This window comes from Ostrea edulis, chromosome 5 (genome assembly GCF_947568905.1).
Source record: "Ostrea edulis chromosome 5, xbOstEdul1.1, whole genome shotgun sequence".
In the NCBI taxonomy this organism is placed as follows: Eukaryota; Metazoa; Mollusca; class Bivalvia; order Ostreida; family Ostreidae; genus Ostrea; species Ostrea edulis.
Genome location: NC_079168.1, coordinates 50,087,387 through 50,093,386, shown reverse-complemented (window position 1 = coordinate 50,093,386; position 6,000 = coordinate 50,087,387). Strand labels below are relative to the sequence as shown.

The 6,000-nt window shown below is 36.0% G+C and overlaps 1 protein-coding gene across 1 annotated transcript in view; it reads right to left on the bottom strand.

The window, feature by feature from the left end:
• Positions 1-555, bottom strand: part of LOC125649116 (methyltransferase-like protein 25B) — a 12,161-nt gene extending 11,606 nt beyond the window's left edge. The window contains exon 1 of the mRNA XM_048876351.2: positions 286-555. The gene's annotated coding sequence lies outside the window, so the exon portion shown is untranslated. The remainder of the gene's footprint in view (positions 1-285) is intronic.
• Positions 556-6,000: the final 5,445 nt, after the last annotated feature.

The following is a 6,000-nucleotide window of genomic DNA, read 5'->3' as shown; positions in this document are numbered from 1 at the left end:
GAAATCGGAAAAAAGTCATAAAACAACAGATGCAAAAAAAAAAGATGCTTTACATGAAATGCAGTCTGTAGCTTAGTAGTACTAGTATTACTGCAGCTGTCTAGTGCCCTTTAGACCTGTAGTTTTCTAGGGGCAAAAAACTGGTTAACAAACACCCCCACCCCACCCCCCTGATAACCACAGTTCTTCAGTTAATCGATATAATCCAGACTAGGCCTATTCTAGCTCTGTAACAGGGAAAAACATGATGAAGATCAAATATTTTTGTACTTATTAAAAACTCACCAAGTCTGACAGTCAGTCAACAGCTACCAGCTGGTCAAATATCGTAAAATATAGCAAAAAATGCTGTCATGCGACAGGTTGAACCATGGAGTAAACGAGAGTACTGAAGTAGTGTTTAGTGTGCATTCACACACTGTCAAACTCGACAATTGTCATTATGATTTAGATTATTTACTATGAACACAGCTCAGTGAGAGTCACAGTTGCGACAGTGCTCGTGCAGTAATTTCACTTGATCTTATTTTCACTTTCCCTTTCAACGTTTTTCTGATATTAAATCGTACATTTAATTATTCGTGGTTAAAACATTTTTGTTACGCAATCCTTCGTCTTTTTAAGCCTTTTATATAGGAGAAAGTCCACTTTTAGTGAAAAGGTTACCTGTAGGTGTCCAATAAGTTGACAATTACTGTCCATTATTTTAAAGAATGGACAGATACTGTCCGTTCTTAAAAATAATGGACAGTAATTATCAACTTATTGGACAGTGCCAGGTAAACCCAATAACTTATTAGACGTCTACAGGTAGGCTGAAAATAAGAGAAAGACAATTACGTTTGTGAAAGAGATACAAATTTACTTTTGAATTCCCTACAATTAAGAATGAACACAGATATCGAAAAAAAAATCACTGAAACACTTAAAACGATATTTCCCCTTAGTAGAATTCTCTGCTTCAACTTTAAGATTCACAATTTTTTTTTATTCCATTGGACATTATTATATCGCATCAAAACATAAATTTGAAAGACATATTTCCATACTGTATTTGAATTTCGCTGGATTCAGAGGCACATTCCAAAATTTCTTCACAACACTTTTAATTTTTTATATAAGCATTTCCTAATTCTGAATTATTATTTTCGCTTTCATGAATAATGTCATTTCACGAGGTGGGCGTATTGAGTTCTTTTGGCTGGCGTTAATTATTTCCTCATCCAAATATTCGAAAACACAATACTTTTCAAATCAAAATTTAGCTCCATAACTTTCTCACCTTCCATATCCAGAATCATCTTCGCAAGCCAAGTGTCCGATTCGCTTAGATAAGAGTAAGCGAATCGGACACTTGGCTTGTGAAGATGATCCAGAATATAACACTCATTAAAATAATATTTGCAGTACTTTCATTAAAATCCTTAAATTTTGATTGTGCAATGAAAATGCTCTCCCCATCAGAGGAAGACATGTTGATATGGCTCAGTACTACAGAGTGAGTGAATATAAAACCTGCAGTACAAGACTACTCACCTAACACTGTCCAATAATTGAACAAAAGAAACAGACTTCTATGCAAGACTGGTTATATTGTCAAACTATTCAAAAATAGCTTTATTCATAGTTATCATTGTCAATGGGTTTACCTGAGACTGTCCATTCTTAGAACAAAAGATGTAATGTTTTAAGTAGGATATAAGCCTCAAACTGTCCATTCTGTGAGAGAGAAAACTGATATCGGGCCTACGGGCCTCGATCAGTTCTTTCTCTCACAGAATGGACAGTTTTTGGCTTATATCCTTCACATATATACAAAGACCTTCAAGATAAATACAAACAGCTGAAACGCTTAGTACAGAACAAATGAGACAATAATGCTGGAACACAGAAAACATTGTTACACCCAAACAGCTACATGTTGGACAGTCATACTGGAACTATATAGAAAACGCTATTATACCTTAAAAATAAGAAAATTGTTTCACAAATATGAAAAATTCGGTCGTATAGAAAAAAAAAGGGGGGGGGGAGATTACAGTGGAGTAACCTCATTAAAACAAGATGGAAAAATCACTACAGAATTAGCGCAGACATCGAACTCCCTAAACAACAATTTAAGTCTTCTCTGATCCGGTAAATATCTCAGCATTATTATTCCATGAGAATAATGTAACATAAATATAACTATCAAGTCATGAAAGATATCAATGAAACACCTCAAGGAATCGAGAAATTTTTGAAAACTGAAACCCATCCAAAGATAATGGAACTGATGAACCGAAGCTCCGTATCTTGAACAAGCTAGCTTCTGAACTCCAATCCTTGGTTAGATATTTCAGAAATCTTTAACTAGATACAAGCAACGTTCCCACTGTTTGGCCCACTGCACATGTTTCCCCAATCTACAAAATAGTTCAAAGTACAATCCGAGAAACTATATATGTAAAGGCCCATAACATTAACTTGCAATAAGACCCTAGCTGGAACATATAGTGGTAAGTAAAATCATGACACATGCATGTATCCATTACAACACGGCTTCCGTAAATATAGGTCCTGCGAAACTCAACTGGATGATGTTAGAAAAAATATAGAAAACTCTACCCCAAACAGATATATTAATCATGAATTTTTCAAAAGTCATACAGTGAGACATTATCTACTTTTACATAAACTAAACCATTATGAAATACAGCGAAAACAAATAAATGGACAAGTAGTTTAATAAAATCTCGTACCCAGGCAGTAGTTCTAGAGGGGCGACCTCAGACTACCTCCCTGTACAGTCCGGAGTACCTCAGGAGTCGATACTTCGTCCCATTCTGTTTCTGTTTCTACATCAATGACAATCCTACTGTCCTAAATTCCACCATTCGCCTGTTTGCAAATGACACGATCGCTTACCTCACCATCAAATCAAATAAGGACTGTAAATCTCTTTCAAATGAGATAGATAAACTAGGTATTTGGGAAAATAAATGGAAAATTGACAAATGTAACGTACTGTACTAGTATAAACCCAATAAAATATGATTATATAATCTACATGGCCAAACACTCTAACAAGTTGATAATGCAAAATACGTTGGAGTTACCATCGAATCAAATCTTTAAAATGACATATAGTATATTGCCATAAATGAGTCAACTCTAAATTATTTTCATATACCTAACAATATTCGATTTACAGAACTTTTACACCATTAACATCACAAATATCTGCAGTTTATGGTCTCAGTGGGTTTTTTCCCATGTAAACAGCAATACACATACTGTAAGAACACCACACTCAAGGTTTTCATTCCACTCTTACAAGGAATTCTATAAGGAAATGGAATGCTAAAAGTTGATGTCAATTAAAGTTTCATTGGTCATATTTCTGCAATTGTTGGTAAAAGTTTTAAAAATCATGAATATAATTCATGTCTAGATGCTTTGTAATAAATGTTTTAGATTTCATAAAAATTAGAGCAAAAATGAGTTCACAATGATTGTTCAAAGAAAGGATATTTTTCAATGAAATATACAACGTATAACGTGAAAGTTGACCCATTTATGACACTACGCTGTGTACATGTTATATCTAAAAAAGCAAACAATATCATCTCCACCACAGTAAAGGAGCAGGCTTACAAATCCCTGGTAAGACCGTCCTTAGAGTACATGTATGTCTGCTCAGTTAGACCGTCCTTAGAGTACATGTATGTCTGCTCAGTAAGACCGTCCTTAGAGTACATGTATGTCTGCTCAGTAAGATTGTTCATAGAGTACATGTATGTCTGCTCAGTAAGACCGTCCTTAGAGTACATGTATGTCTGCTCAGTTACAAATCCCTAGTAAGACCATCCTTAGAGTACATGTATCTCTGCTCAGTTACAAATCCCTAGTAAGACCGTCCTTAGAGTACCTTTATGTCTGTTCAGAATGGAAACCGCACCTTAATGCCTCCGGGCACAAGGACTAGGTAGGTAGGTATATGTTTAATGTAGCAATGCATAATGTTTGCTAGCTTTGTATCGTAACAATGCACTAGTACATATGTGAAGTTAGGTTATCTCATAACGTAACAAATCATTGTATGACGTTATCAGTCTAGTTATTTACCGTTAGACGTTTGATTTGTTTTAGGCGAATTGTAAGAAAATATGCTCTTTCTGATGGGATCCCTCCAAGTGCAATGGTAGCACAACGCACAAAACAGAAAATCTGGGTAAATCAGTTCATAAGGTGGCAGGGGACAGTTTCTTTGGTTTTGAAACATGTGGATAGGGGGTATACACCAAAGTCAGATTATGACAGACTAATGAAAAATCATATTTCCCTTTTATGTCCATACTTGTATTTCATATTAGTGTAGTTAATAAATTATGACCCTAACTTACATGTAATCTATAAATACTGGTGCTGGTGCACAAAACATGCTCTGAGCAGGTTCCCCTTTTTTGCTTTGATTTTCCCTCATTTGGGCTAATCCGCACCACCCCCACACCATCACAGTACCAAACATGGGGATTTAGACACTGTGCACAATCAAGAACCCTATCTGCCCTTCTCAAAAATCTACCTCTCATATGGGGCCATCCACCTTCCCTCACAGCTACAGACCTTTTGCTAGACCCTGCATGTTTTCACCGGAATTTCTTCAGCAACTGACCACGTGTCTTAGTTTCGTATTTGCACCCATCTATATGCTAGGAATCATGGTGACACCTACATGTTGTATATCAACATTTTTACTAAGCACTCAGCTACATTTGACATGCATCCTAAAATTATTGTACACATTTTTACACATGTAATATCACTTCAAATACGGGGTAATTCCATTTTTTGAAAAAGTTGACCGGGCCTATAGTGCGAAACTGTCCCCTGCTACCTAAAGTGTGTGTGTTGCTGCAGCAGCGTGAGGATCCTCTCTCGTTGAGTCTGTGACAATTCAGCAGGGGTCAACAAAATCCATAAACATCGCTGACTATTAATCGGTGGACAGACACTTGTTTGATTTTTATAGAAATATGTCTTGAAAAAAGCTTCAAACAACTCATCACATTTGTTAAAGTATTGTTTCTTTATCAGGAAATGCACAAAATGTTTGAAGAGGGGGCTTGAAGAATTTACGATGAAAATTTTAGACAATTGAAAGAAACGGTAGATGTGCCATGGCAAAAGCCGATCGAGGAACTCAAAGTGAAAGCTGTCACTGATTGCATATGTATCCCATTCAGCCAAACAGCCCTTTTGGAAAGGGTCCTATTCTAATCTGGATCCCAACTGGACTAGGAACTTTGAAACAAGAAAATTATATTCCTTTCTGATAGTAGGACGGTAGTAGATGTTAGTAATAAGCAGTCAGCGAGAGAACATAATTTGATGAAACTGTTACGACGCCTTGTGCAATACAATATCCATTTCAGATCTAGAGCAAAACATGTTTTAGGAAAATCAAATGTACTGGCTGACACGTTCCATGCCAGCTTTTGCACATTTGACAACGATGACATGCGACTTAATGCATATATCTCTCAACCCTGCTCCAAAATAGGCATACCTCAAACATGGGATAAGTTTCGTCATTGGCCATCATTAAATCTTACTCTCCCATTACAAATTTCTAGAATTTGTGCTTTCGTGGCCCATTTTTATGAAAACAATTATTCGGCAAGCACATTAGCATCACAGGTTCAGTCATTTCATTTCTTCATAAAAATTTTAACTTGCCAGACTTGTTTTAGCAAAAACATTGTTAAAAGACTGTCAAAAATCATGTCATATAGCAGACTCGCGATTCCAAATAACGGGAAATTCTTATGAAACTCATTAATGCCATACATCATATATGCTCTAATTTTCTTCACCGTTCCTTGTTGAAAGCATTGTTTCTTACTACCGTTTTGGATTTTTCAGACTAGGGGAAATATTTATCAAGTAAAAACAGGCTATAAGTCAAGCAATACAAAGATCAGACACCCATTTCGAAGAAAGAGAGGTAAAATTGAG